This window comes from Sprattus sprattus (genome assembly GCF_963457725.1).
Source record: "Sprattus sprattus genome assembly, chromosome: 9".
Classification (NCBI taxonomy): Eukaryota; Metazoa; Chordata; class Actinopteri; order Clupeiformes; family Clupeidae; genus Sprattus; species Sprattus sprattus.
Window position 1 is genome coordinate 22,549,094 of NC_137928.1, and position 13,141 is coordinate 22,562,234.

Here is a 13,141-nt window from a genome sequence, read left to right on the forward strand (position 1 = left end):
CCCAGAGCCTGGTCATGCGTTTCTATACCAGTTTTACTTCCACACACAGATGCATATTAGACCTGGCATCCTCTGGAATATCCATGCTTTATCGAACACACGTGCGTTGCCAAGGGTATGCCCCTGGCCCAAATTTAACTGTGTTTGTTTATTATTGGGTTTGTGTTTACCAGCACCCATTGCAAACAGAGTGAAAGTTAAGCTGATGAGCAGAGTGACGCTGGAATCAGGTTGTTATGCTTTGGGGTGCAACCTGAGATCATGAACAAACGCCATTTCAAAAATACAAATATTTCGGTTTCCTAAAGAAGAGGGGAGACGGCTTGGATCATCGCTGTGCAAAGAGAGGCTTGGTAGCCAGGCACTGTAAAAGCGCATGATAAGCTATAGCTAATAGCTAGCTGACCAGTAACAAGCCTGCAATAGTTATGGATTAGCTAACAAAATGTATCATAGCTAGCTATCTACATGTAGCTAACATTGTTTAAATTGCATGTAAAAAAAGAAAGCAGTGGCGAGACCGGAAGCTCCGCTGGTTCAGGAGATGGTAGATGTTATAGGCCCGTGGAGACACCGGGCCCAGGTGTAGTCACTCTTTACTAACGGCCTGCTGCAGCCAATCCTACAACACAGATGAAAAAAGACAGGCAGTAATCGGCATAGCCAGCAGGCCATGACAGGAGCACCATCAGCGGACCTATGCAATCAAGATCATGTTCCATCAATGTCCGCGCACAAAAGCACAGGTGATGACTCCCTGAAGTTGGAGAAGTACCAAAGGGTTTCCTGTACACAGTACCAACCCTTTGCCCATCGCTATGTAGCCACTCTCCTAAACCTGCTCTTTAGTAAGTCCCTCACTTTCCTTCCCATACCTGGTGGCCATGCTCCCTTGAAACATTGGGTATAGGTAGATACACAGCAAGAAACTTAGATGGGTCAGTTGTCTCAAGCTGAGGCACCATGCTGGCTGTGCTTGCTGTTATGCGCAGCTTGCACACATCGTGCCAGAGTGGTTCTATGCTCTGTTTGCTGGTATTTCTCACCACTTCATCGGGGCTCAGTTTTTAACGAGGACATCATAACATGTTGTGCATGTCGGACAGCTCAGAGTGCTACCATGCACACTGTTGGGCTGTGCTAAGCTGCTGCACATGTTGGGCTCCTCTCTCCCTCTCCTGCCCCTGACTATCTGACTCAGAAGCTGTGTCTGTCTCACTGCTGCCACACATGACGGAAGAGAACAACATGGTGAGAAGATCTAACTAACCCACCCTGCCATGTATATGTAGTGCTGAATCTGTTGGTGGAAACTGGTGGATTTGGTGGAGATATTTTTGGTGTGAATTTAGCCAGGAAAGGTAAAGGGGTGCTTTTTGCCACATGTTCTTGCCAGGTTTCAAGAAATTGTATTGAGCTATAAGTTGTTGATCAGCCTGAAAACAGATTTGAAAAGACTGTGAGCCATATTGTTAAAATGCTCACCTTCTAAGTAACCCGTGGCCAAACTGCTCCCCTAGAAACCAAAACCATGGCTACACACCTCTCCATTGCTGCATAGAATCCAGATAGATATCAATTTGAAAAATGCCAGCATTGAAAAAGCTCATCCTAATGCTAATGTCAAGGTAGCCAGCCATACCCTGCCGTCCCTCACACACTTATCGTACCCGTCCTTCAGAACTGATTAGCTTTCGATAACTGCTCTGTTGTACAGTCTGTTGTCATCTCTGTTTACCTCAGGGAAACTGTATTTTATAATTACTTTAAAAAAATCAGAGGGGGAACCCTGTCTGTCTGAGACCATCATCTATATGAACACACACTTGCTCACAGTACACTGTATCACTGAGCTCAGTGACCTTTGTACAATGGTCCAGATGATGACTTTCATGGACATCTGTTTGTGGCTGTACTAATATAAAGAGACATTAATTACCCTGCTGCAGCTTGTGCATGCCAAAAGGACCCTCTAACCCTTTCAGTCGATCACACAGATAGAGGTTAACATGACCATACTGACACATTTAAACTGCCAGAGACAGTTGACACACCCACACAACTGTTCAGTCACTGGCCACACATGTAATTTGCACACACACACACACACACACACACACCACATACACAGAAGGAGAGTTAGGTAAACAGAAGAGTCAGGATAATATAAATAGCGAATTAGAGGCTGCGTCTTTGTGTTGTTTTTAATGTAGCTGAACAGTTATAATGTGTACAACATGCACTGAAAGATGCATAATAAGCATCTAGTCATTCACTGCCTGAGATAAAAATCAATAACATTCATGAGAAATGCAGTCTGAGTTTAACGGATCCACCGAGATTTACGAATAACTACATTATGCATCACCCAATTGCATTACTGACAACGTATATTCTGCATTTCCTGAAATCTCTGAATGCTTCGTTGTCTTGTTCCATCAACGCTACTTGGAATATTCCTTTTTTTTCCTTTTTGTGAAAACACACTGTCTAGGAAAGCTTTTAGCCGTTGTAGAAATGAAAGTCCTGTTGTTGCATTTCCACACTACTACTACAGCAAACCAGGAAGCGAGTTGCCCTGTTTTAATATATTTTGCCAATATTTAAGTCTGTTTTATCTGTGTGAATCTGAGGCATGGATTAAAGCTCGGCTCTACGGTCTGAATTTTCCCTGATTCCGTAGCTCCACGGCCCAGTGGCACTGTGGCTTAAAGTCCTTCCCCCTGCACGCATTGAACGCAACCGCTCTGATCCAGGGGCAATGTCATTCTTGTCACTCTCCCGTTTTTATCCTCCCGTCCATCAGTCCTCCACTTATGACAGTTTTGAAGTTTTCTTTTTTTCCCCTTCTCTCTTTCCCTCCTGCCCCTTACCTCTAGTCTATCTGTCTTTTCTGACTGCCTCTCTCTCTCTGTCTCTGTTCACAGGCTGATGCGGAAGCCCTTGAGGCTGATAGACTAATGAATAGTCCTCCAGTTTGTACAATGCCATTGTGCAAGCATTTTCACACAGGCTTAAGCGCCCCACTCTCTCAGCCTACCTCTAATCCAATGTAATGCAATCCCGTTGGCACACTCTCCAATTCAATTCCTCCCTTTTATTTCATTTTCTGCCTTAAGTTTATGAGCACAAGGTGAATCTGCCGGCGTTTTTGTGGGACTGCACAATGGGACAGCTCTAGAGAACGTTGTTTTTTAGCTGGTCAGACATTTCTGGCTCTTCACATTACGTTGAGCCGTGTAGTGTCGGCACGAGCCAACTCCGTGTTTTTACACAGAAATCCTGACCCGTCCAAATATGCCTTATGTGCCGAAATGAAAGATAAGGGGCATGGCACTGATAGGTCATATCTCATTTCCATCTGAAAAAGATGTGATGTTGATCGGTGTGTGTGTGTGGGTGTTATGTTCTTTATGATGTAGCGGTTTTGATTGATTTCGCAGTTCCATGGAGAGTGGCTCTTGAAGAAGCACACGGGGTAAAGCCAACCCACTGGTGAGACTCCATGGAGGAAACACAGGCTATCAGGCAGCCTGTGCTTAACAAGCTTGTTCCCCATTAGGAAAGAATGTTTGACTTTGTTTTATTCGTCTTCTCTAAGTCCCCAGAAGAGCACTGTGTGCGTATGTGTGTGGTTCCCCCCTGCACTTCTCTAGGTTTAATTATTTTCTCATTCTGCTGCACTTTCAACTCGCTCCCACTTTCAAGTTGATAGCTAATGAATATAAATTTTTTCTCTCTCTCTTTCTCTCTTTTCAGCAACAAAAGCCACCTCCGGAGAATCGCCCACGCGGGAAGCTTATTTGCCGTGTTTGTGGGCCTGTGTGGGAAAGGCGGCATGGCTGCTGCCACTAAGGGGGTGGAAGAATGACGTGTGACACCTGAGTGACACCAGGCCTCAGGGTGCAGTGAGCAACAAGGCCCTCCTCGTTCCTCACTGACACATCAGTTTCAATCTTTCTCTCTCTCTCTCTCTCTCTCTCTCTTTCTGCTAACCTTTCCCTCCCCATCCAGATTTTTCTTCCTTCTGAAGGTATACTGAAATGCCATGCATCAATGCTCAATTATCCAGTATTCAGTCAACATTCAAATGTCACAAATATGTAGCAAAAGTAATTGGCTGATTGATTGATATATCCTGTTGTTGAGACTGTAAGTCAGACTGAGTTGTTTGATTTTGTTAGTTAGTCCATTAAAAGGTTAATTGCTAGTTATCTTGCTTATTGCTAGTTAGCTTGCTTATACCTATTTTGTTCCACAAGCCCCCTCAGTTTGTGTATGAGCTAAGAAACGTATCAGTTCTACTTACTCATGAATAAAATGTGACTACTTATTTTGCAGACAACACTATGGAACCAGGTATAATTCACCAGTGCCATCATGTAAATGAACACAAGCTTCCAGGCATCAACCCACAGCAGTGAATTCACTAAGGTAAGGAGTCTCTCCTCAAAGATAGAACTCAACTAATGTGGGCAAAGCTAACTGCACTGATGAGATAACATGTTGCAGAGATCTTTGGAGTGTTTGAATCCATAAAAAGTGCTTTAAAGGTTAGTGTCAGAGGTCTGGGTAATATATCAGGCTAGATGTGTTGAGGACTTCGTCATGAACTGACATGACTCCATATTCTATCAGTGATGGATACTTTTTGTCATTTGTAAGATCAGATAGCATTTATGTGTCATGAACAGAAAGGAAGTGGAGACAGGCCCTAGAGTGAGATCATTAAGATTTTTTAAGATGACTCACTTAAAACAATGTCGTTTCATGAAAACAAAGCCAAAGGCTTTTCAATTTCTTGTGTGTCGGTACAATATGGGCCGCTGTAAACGCCACCTCAGATGAGCCTCACTGCCTCGCTGTGTGAGTGTGTGTCGTGAGTCAGTGGTCTCTATGTCTGCACCTCTGCTTAGGTACTCTGTGTGCCATCTGCCAAAACAATGCAGAGGCTAACTAGTCGGAACTAATGGAGATGGCTAATAACGTTAGCATTCACATGAACCAGCTTCACAGTCCAGAATATTGGTTTCTTAGTGTGTTTGTCAAAAAATATGTGTGCCTTCATGTGTGAGAAGACCTAACTGTATTTCAAACAGTAGACAGCAACGTCTCTGCACAAGCAGGTGCTGTGTTGACAAGTCATCTTCAGTCCCCTCCGCTTCACACATGGCTTGATGAGCCACTTATTCAGTGTGATTAGCACCACCGTATTTGGCATATTGCACAAAACTACATCCCCCCTCCCACCCTAAAACCCTACCACAGAGCAACACGACATGCTGGCATTCCGAAATGTCATTTCCGCTAGTTATTTGCTCGTTACGCAAGAGGACTGATTTCTACTTTATGGTCGCCTCGTTGGGGGAGTACAGAAACTAAGAGGCTGGCAGTGAGTGACAGATGCTTCTCTCTCTCCTACCCGCCTCACTGGCTGTCTCCTCTCGCACAAAGCAGCACATAAACAATGATGTTCCCCCTATGAAGACACAGAATGGGCTCTCACAAAGATGAGCAGACGCTTGATTCATAAAGATGGGATTCATGGTACGGGTGATGAAGCATTTTATGTTTTAGCCACTGCAGAGGAGAAACCAAAGTCTTTTAACTTTTAACTGAAAGAGTACAGAGCAGAGTTGCCACTTTTAAAATGATTCCTTAACTGTAAATATTCTGAGCAACAAACAAAGCCTGAAAACAAATCCCCATAATACCCAGTCAAAAGAACACTAATAACAAAACTAAATACAATTCATAATTGCGCCCCTCTATTTCAAGACTTTCTTTCTCTCCCTCTGGCTTCTCTTATTCCCCTTTTCTCTCAGCTAAACTTTCATCCAAACTTTACAAACTTATTAAATGAGGAAGGCGGTGAAGGCAATGTTCAGTCTCTTGCTTAAATGTGAAGAAAGTACCCTCATAACATCAGCTACAAGACAACTGCTATTACACCAGTGTGTACAATTGCTGATAGAGTGCTGAGGATGAAACAGCTGGAAAATACTGTGTGTTAAAACAAAGCTAATACAGAACAAAGATATCCGGTAAACTTAAAATCTTAAAACTTTACGAAGTATATTCTCCACATAATGTGAATGAAGGCAAGGGAAAGTATTTGAATGATTGCAGATGTTATCTCCCATCTCCTTTGAGGCGTGAATTAGAGCAGTAATGATGGAGGGGGGGGATTAAGGCCCTTATCACCCGTGGCTGACAGCAGGAGCGGGCGGACATGTTTTATCCCCCCCATCAGCTTTACAGCGCTCAGGACAGGTATCAATAGGTGCCCAGAGACAAACCATCACAGCACCGGGACTGGAGCGCCACGGCACGGCTCACTACAATAGTGACGAGCGCCAGAGCCCCCCGCGGGAGCACCGACCTTCTCTGGTGTGTCAACAGAACAACATCATCTCTGCGACCCAATTAATCTGGCGTGATTCATCAGCATCCTTTCAGTCCTCCATTAGCGCCTGTTTGTTTGGGCTAATCCACTCGGATAACGGTCCCAGCTGTCGCCAGCATGCCGCTAGTCTGATGTCATGTCCGATCCCTTCAGCACTGGTCGTGGCCCACAATGGTCAGAGATGGAGGGTGAGGGAACGAACGACTGCAGGCTACAAAATTGTCAAGGTGATGCAGTGATAAGGTCAAGAGGGATGACTGATGAAGCATAAGTCAGAGGCATCGAGGAATACGACAGCAGTTTTACCAAAATAAAAACAGAAATCTATGAATTAAGAGTTTTTAAAGTAGAGAGTACGTTGGGTGGGGTAGATAAGGTGAAGTTGGAAAAAGTTGGCATTGGAGGGTTTGGTGGTGGAGAAGATATCGTCATGGTGATAAACAAGTCGTTGATGAAGTCTGCATCTCTGGCGAAGCCACTTAAATAAACAGATGCCTATCAGTCAGCGGGTGGAGAAGAGCAGCGGGCGGGTCATTAGGAGAGGCCTCTCTGGACAGCGACAGCTCACTGCCAGTGCTTATCACTACTCTGCTGGAGGACTCACACACTGACACGCACACATACACACAGACACACACTGGCACGCAAAAGCACACACACACTGGCACGTACACACACACACACACTCACACATACACACAAAAACACTGACACTAACACGCACAGACACTGACACGCACACACACACTGACACGTACACACACATACACACAAACACACTGACACGCACACACAAACACTCACACACACGCACACACACACACACAACAGCACCACACACACTCCTACATCTACACCTGCATCTGCTCCTGGTCCTACTCCGAGATGAGCCTCTGTGTAACTGGAATGATATTGTTGTCAAAGAGTTTTTATTTTGTTTGGTTTTCGGCTCCCCGTGCACATTACCCAGATAGATAAACAACGAAGCGCCATCTTCTATATTGGCTCTCCCCAGCATTTGGGAAAAGATTCGTAACTACAGGAAGCCATAACTGAAGTTCGTTTTAAGAGAAGTCTTATAATTAAGGTGCTTTGTTATTCCTGTGGCATATGATAAGACAGTCTACTCACCCCAGACGTAAGGCAGAGCCCTGGGGATGTGGAAATAGATATGAGACACTTCCGGAAAGGCCATTCGAAATTGCAGCAGTACAAAAAAAAAAACACTGCACTTTGAGCTCACCCAAACAATCCTGTCAGTGTAAAACAGCAAGTGGTGCACTGGTCAAGTTGTCGCAAAAATCTCAGGATAACTAGAAAAGGGCTCGTTTTTATAAAAAAAATGTCAGTACAACAGTTATTCTTGACATGATTGTGAAATATAGGTAACCTACTAAAACGGTGCAAAAGGTTGAATACGTCAATTTCCTTTCTTCTTCTAAAACATGACACATCCTCTGCAACCTTCTCCCAAAGCCAGGGAATGCAATCTCTTATCTTGTCACACTTATGGGGGAGAGAGAGGAATAGAGAGAGGCTGAGAGGGGTTTGAGAAAGTCTGTCAGTGGCAGTAGTCCAATTCGGTTACAGCCTGCGTTAAACACAATGCAGCCAAAGGCATGGAGGAGACAGAGAAAGATTGAGGGTGTAGTCCTATAGACTGGAGAAACTGATCAATTTCACACTCCGTCTGTGTGTGTATGACGGCGTGTTACTGAGTGTGTGTGTATGTGTTTTATTGTGTGTGTGTGTGTGTGTGTGTGTGTGTGTGTGTGACAGACACAGTGTGTGTTTGTGTGCTTGTGTGTCAGTTTGTGTCCTGTGTGTTTCACTGACATATATACAGTATATAGTGTGTGTGTGTGTATGTGTGTGTGTGTTTAAAAGTGTGACTAACGGTGAACTACGCCCGGTGGGCCAGAAAAAAAATCTAAATCTGCCAGCAGGAGTCCATTCCTTTGTGCGCTGGGACTACATAGGCATGACGTGCCCCCGAAACAAGTGATGGATGACATTATAATTCATTTGATTCCAACTCACCATTTCACTGTTAAACACGCATGCTTAGGAAGCATGGCGCCATAAATTGTTTTGGTGTGACAGACCCGGAGTGAGTTAGGGGAAGTGGATTAATGTTTTGATTTATCTGCAGCGTAACCATGACGGCTGGAGGAGAACGGAACAGAGGCCTGCCATAGCATGGAGGTCATGTGTTGATAACAACAGGCAGCTGGGCCCAAACTCCATCTCCACGACTTTCCCACTCTCACTCCCTCCCTCCCTTGCATCGACAGTATTCTTATTTCACTGAAGACATTGAAGTGCTCTTGCAGTGCTTTTGCAGTGCACACACACACAGTGGCAGCCAGGGAGAAACCTGGAGCGGGAGGAGAGGATTAAGACCATGTTTTAATTTGATACCACCCTTGGGCCGGTCTCTTCCTTTTTTAACGGCTGGCAATTCTGAGAAGGCCATTTACGAGCGATAAAACCGGGCCCACTCAGAGGCTGGGCCGACCCTCTCCACCGCTCCTCGCGCCGTCCGGCTGCCAGTTTGTCTGCTGATGTCATTTAGTCTGCCCATGCCAACCTGAACCAAGCAGAGAGAGGTTGATTGAGACGGTTCTATGAGATGAAAGGAGACAGGGAGAGAGAGAGAGTATAAAAGACCGAATTAAAGAACGAGAGAGAAAGGGCGAGATGTTACTGTATTTCACAGTTGCCTGCATAGTTCATGGCAAGTCGTTTTCATACATCTATCTGTATTCATTCTTGTTGGTATCTGATTTTAAACATGAAATATGATTCCTTTCAGAGCATTATGTGGGCTCATGCACTCATGTAGAGCTTCTTCTCCCACCAATGTGTCCAGTGCTGACATTGACAACCACCGGAAAATAGCACACGTTGCTGAGGAACGTGTCTGTGTGATACCATCACATGACTCTCACTCTCTTTCTCCCCCTCTCTCTCTCCCTCTTTCTCTCTCTCTCTCTCTCTCTCTCCCTCTCTCTTTCTCTCTCCCCCTCTCTCTCTCTCTCTCTCTCTCTCTCCATCTCCCTATCTCTCTCTGGGTCCTTGAGAGCAAAAACATGCAAGCTCAGGATTCAAAGCTAACCTCTCAAGGCCAGGCTGCATGCGCCCCTGCCTGATCAACCCCATTTCCCGCTGGTGACACAAGTCTTTTACTAGCGCTGGAAATTGTTTTCCTTTGGGTCTGTAGAAGTACAAAGACAAAATCTGTGCCACTGGAATCGCTGGTATGGCAGCGTTCAAGCAAACGATTTAAAAGGCAGGAGCGCTTTGAAGGAATTCTGTACTCTTCAATGGATAGCAGATTCATCTAATTAAAGTAAAAAGGTAATTGAATGAAGGGGTGACACAAAGACGGACAAAGACTACAATACAAGAGACAGTGGGTGTGATTAAAGCGCATCATTTGAATAGCCTGAATTAAATCTTTTTTATGCTAAGCATGAGACTAAATATCCATTCCTTCTTCTCGCTCCCTTTCTTCCCCTCCTCTACACTCGTCTCTCAAACAGCGACGCGGCCCAATTGTCTTTTTCATTTACCCTTTAAAAATAAAAAATGAAGTCAACTTGACAGAGGCAGGATTGGCCCAATAGTGGCAATTCCATCACCTTTGTTCTCACGCGCGAACATCCCGCATTAACATTCCAAAGCAGCCAAGGGGAAGCTTTGATTTGCGGTCTGTGCACAGCCAAACCCAGGGAAATGTCTTCTCCATATTAATGGCACTCGGCGGGTCAAATGCCTGAATGGGAGCCGGTGCTGTTCTTTGGCTCATGCCTGTCCTTGAGAGGCATGCTGTGGTTCACATGTTCGACATGGTACACGGCAGTGCATTAAAGACAGGAGAGAGAGAGAGAGAGTGACTCGGCTTCAGGGCTGGTGGTCACCCATTAAGGGTAACAACTACTGTGTGATTAATGTGGATGATCATAAAACGGCTTCTAATTCCAGAGTTGTCTAAGCGTTTTGCATGGCCCCTTCAGCTCCACTAATGTAAATGAGAACAGAAAAAAAAACAGCAGTGAGTTTTTGTCAGCAGTTATCCAGGGCGCTGTTTACACGTGTAGCCACCCAGGTGTGAGCACAGTAAACACAAGCAAACACAAACTGAAACATTCTGCAACAAGACACACAATGCGCCAAACACAAACAGAATTCAGAAGCAGGGTGGATGTTGCCTCCACATGCTCAAAGAGGGTGAGTGAGTGTGTGTGTGTGTGTGTGTGTGTGTAGCACCATGCCATGCACATGCACCATGCCATGCACATCTAGCTCTCTCCTCCACTCTCTCTCTCTCTCTCTCTCTCTCCGACACCGCAGCCAGCTGAAGGAGGTCGTCACGGGTGAAGGCCGGGAACAGCAGAAGATGAACAGAGCGGCGAGGGGCGGATGAGAGAGGGGATGAACATGGATCTGAGGGAGAGAGAGAGAGAGGGGGCAGTAGAGGTGGGGGATGCAGGGGGGGGCTCAGTGGGAGAGAGGGCGGTAGCAGGCGCACACGCCCAGCGCAGTCATCAGTAATGGCTGAATGGCAGTCCAGACAGCTGCAGAGGGTCTGATAAGGCTGGCACAGACAGCACGAGGAGAAAGAAAGAGATAGAGAGGGGGAGGAAGAGAGGGAGAGAGAGGGGGAGGAAGAGAGGGAGAGAGAGGGGGGAGAGAGAGGTGAAAGCAGGAAAATGCCAGATACAGGGGAACGCTTGAAAAAGAACAGCAAGGGAATAACATACAGAATGGTGGATGGGGGGAGAGAACAGGCCAAGGGAGGTTCCTCTTTTCAAATCCAATCTTTGAATAACCTGTCTCGGGACAGCCGCCCGCACATATTAGCTTTCTTTTCCTCGTGCCACTGGTGAAAATGCCATTCTTAACACTCTGTCAGTCCATTAAGCTGACATGGTATTTTATCAGGCAGAGAAGCGACTTCCCTCCCATAGATATGATGGAAATACAAATGGCTGCTTTGAGGCAGGAAGCTCTGTTCAAACAACTGACTAATATGAATTTTAGAGGAGCTCCTTACCTCCAATCGTGAGGCATCTGTCAATACACTTAGCCAGCTATTAATCCACACTGAGGGGAAATATGGTAGTGCCAAACTCTTTTAAAACCAACCAATACGACAGTTAAGAAGTTGACTGAAAACAGGTGGACTGCAGTAGAAACAGAGACAGCCAGCCCTCCCACCCCTACTCTCTCTGTTTTAAGACGCAGTTTCAATGAAACACTGACTGAGGACGCCTTTATTGGTGTGGATAAACCCTCAAGCTTCACATTCGATCCAAACAGTGCACCAAAATGAATTGGAATCTGGTGCAAAGGATGATGGGCCCACTGTAAATAAGAAATATTACTGAAGACTGAAAACTGGAAAATAAACTCCAGTTTTAAAAATAAAAACTTGAAGGTTTATTTGTGTCTGAACATTATTGGACAGTAGACTGCATTTGTCAGGTTCCCGCGGAGCTCTGCTCCCGCCACGCCCCCTTCAGCTCAATCACTCTCCCAAACTGCACTTTCACAGTCACGTTAGGTCTCATCATTCACACCAGCCTCAGCGATCACCTGCACCTCGTTTGCACTCAGCTGATTCAATCACCCCCACCACTTGCACTCTTATTATGTTTCATCATTCACACCTGCACCCGTAAGCGTTTCCACCACATTCACAGTCACATTAGGTCTCATCATTCACACCAGCCTCAGCGATCACCTGCACCCCGTTTGCACTCAGGTAATTAGTAATCACCCACACCTGTCACTGCCCTTTATATTCCCCACTCTCCCTGCACTCAGGTGTCGGTTATTGTTTGGTGTCGCGCTGGATTACCTCAGCCTCAAGAGGAATATTCAGTCACGTTTGGATAACCTGCTTTGTTTCTGTTTTGTGTCAGTCCTAGTTTAGCTTATCCCTTTACCGAGTTAGACTCGTGTTTTGTTTACCCTCCTGGTTTTTGTTAGTTCGCCTTTTACTTTCAAAGCTTGTCTCTTTGTTTTGATTTCGTGTTCTTGTGAACCCGTTCCTTATTTCACACAGTGCTGTGAGCCTGCGCCCCTCCTGGGCTGGACTATTATCGAGGAGCGAACGCACCTTGTTTAGCCGTTCGGTATCCCTGTATATCTGTGCTGTGTATCCATCCGCAAAATAAACAAACATTCACGAAACATTCCGTGGTCCCGATCTGTTCCGTGACAGCATTAGAGTGGTGCAGAAACACACAATTAATCTGACTCCATTTAACACTAAAAGGTCTGTATCCCTCGTCCGGGATATTTTTATTTTTGAGTTTTCGTCTTAGAGACATAAAAAGAACAACCACGGAAACATTGAACCCTTTTCTAATATTATTGCTGAGGTCTTCTAGAATAGAATCATATATTCCATTTGTGCATCAATGTTTTTAGTTAAGCAAAATTACAAAAACATCAAGGCATGTCAGACAACTTAGAAAAGTCTAAAAGGCCTTGGACCTTAGAGTGTTAATTAGTAAATGACCTACCTTTCAATATTGCAGCAAGCAGTATATGAGCTAGTAGCAAAATTTAACGGCATGGCACACTGGGGGCCCTATCTTGCCGATCAGAAACGCAAGTAGGACGGCGCCAAGCGCAAGTAGCTGTGTGGGCGGCTCTATGGCGCAGTTACTATTTTAACGGCGGAAAAAACACACTTGCGTCCAGCGCAAGTGTCAAAAGGGT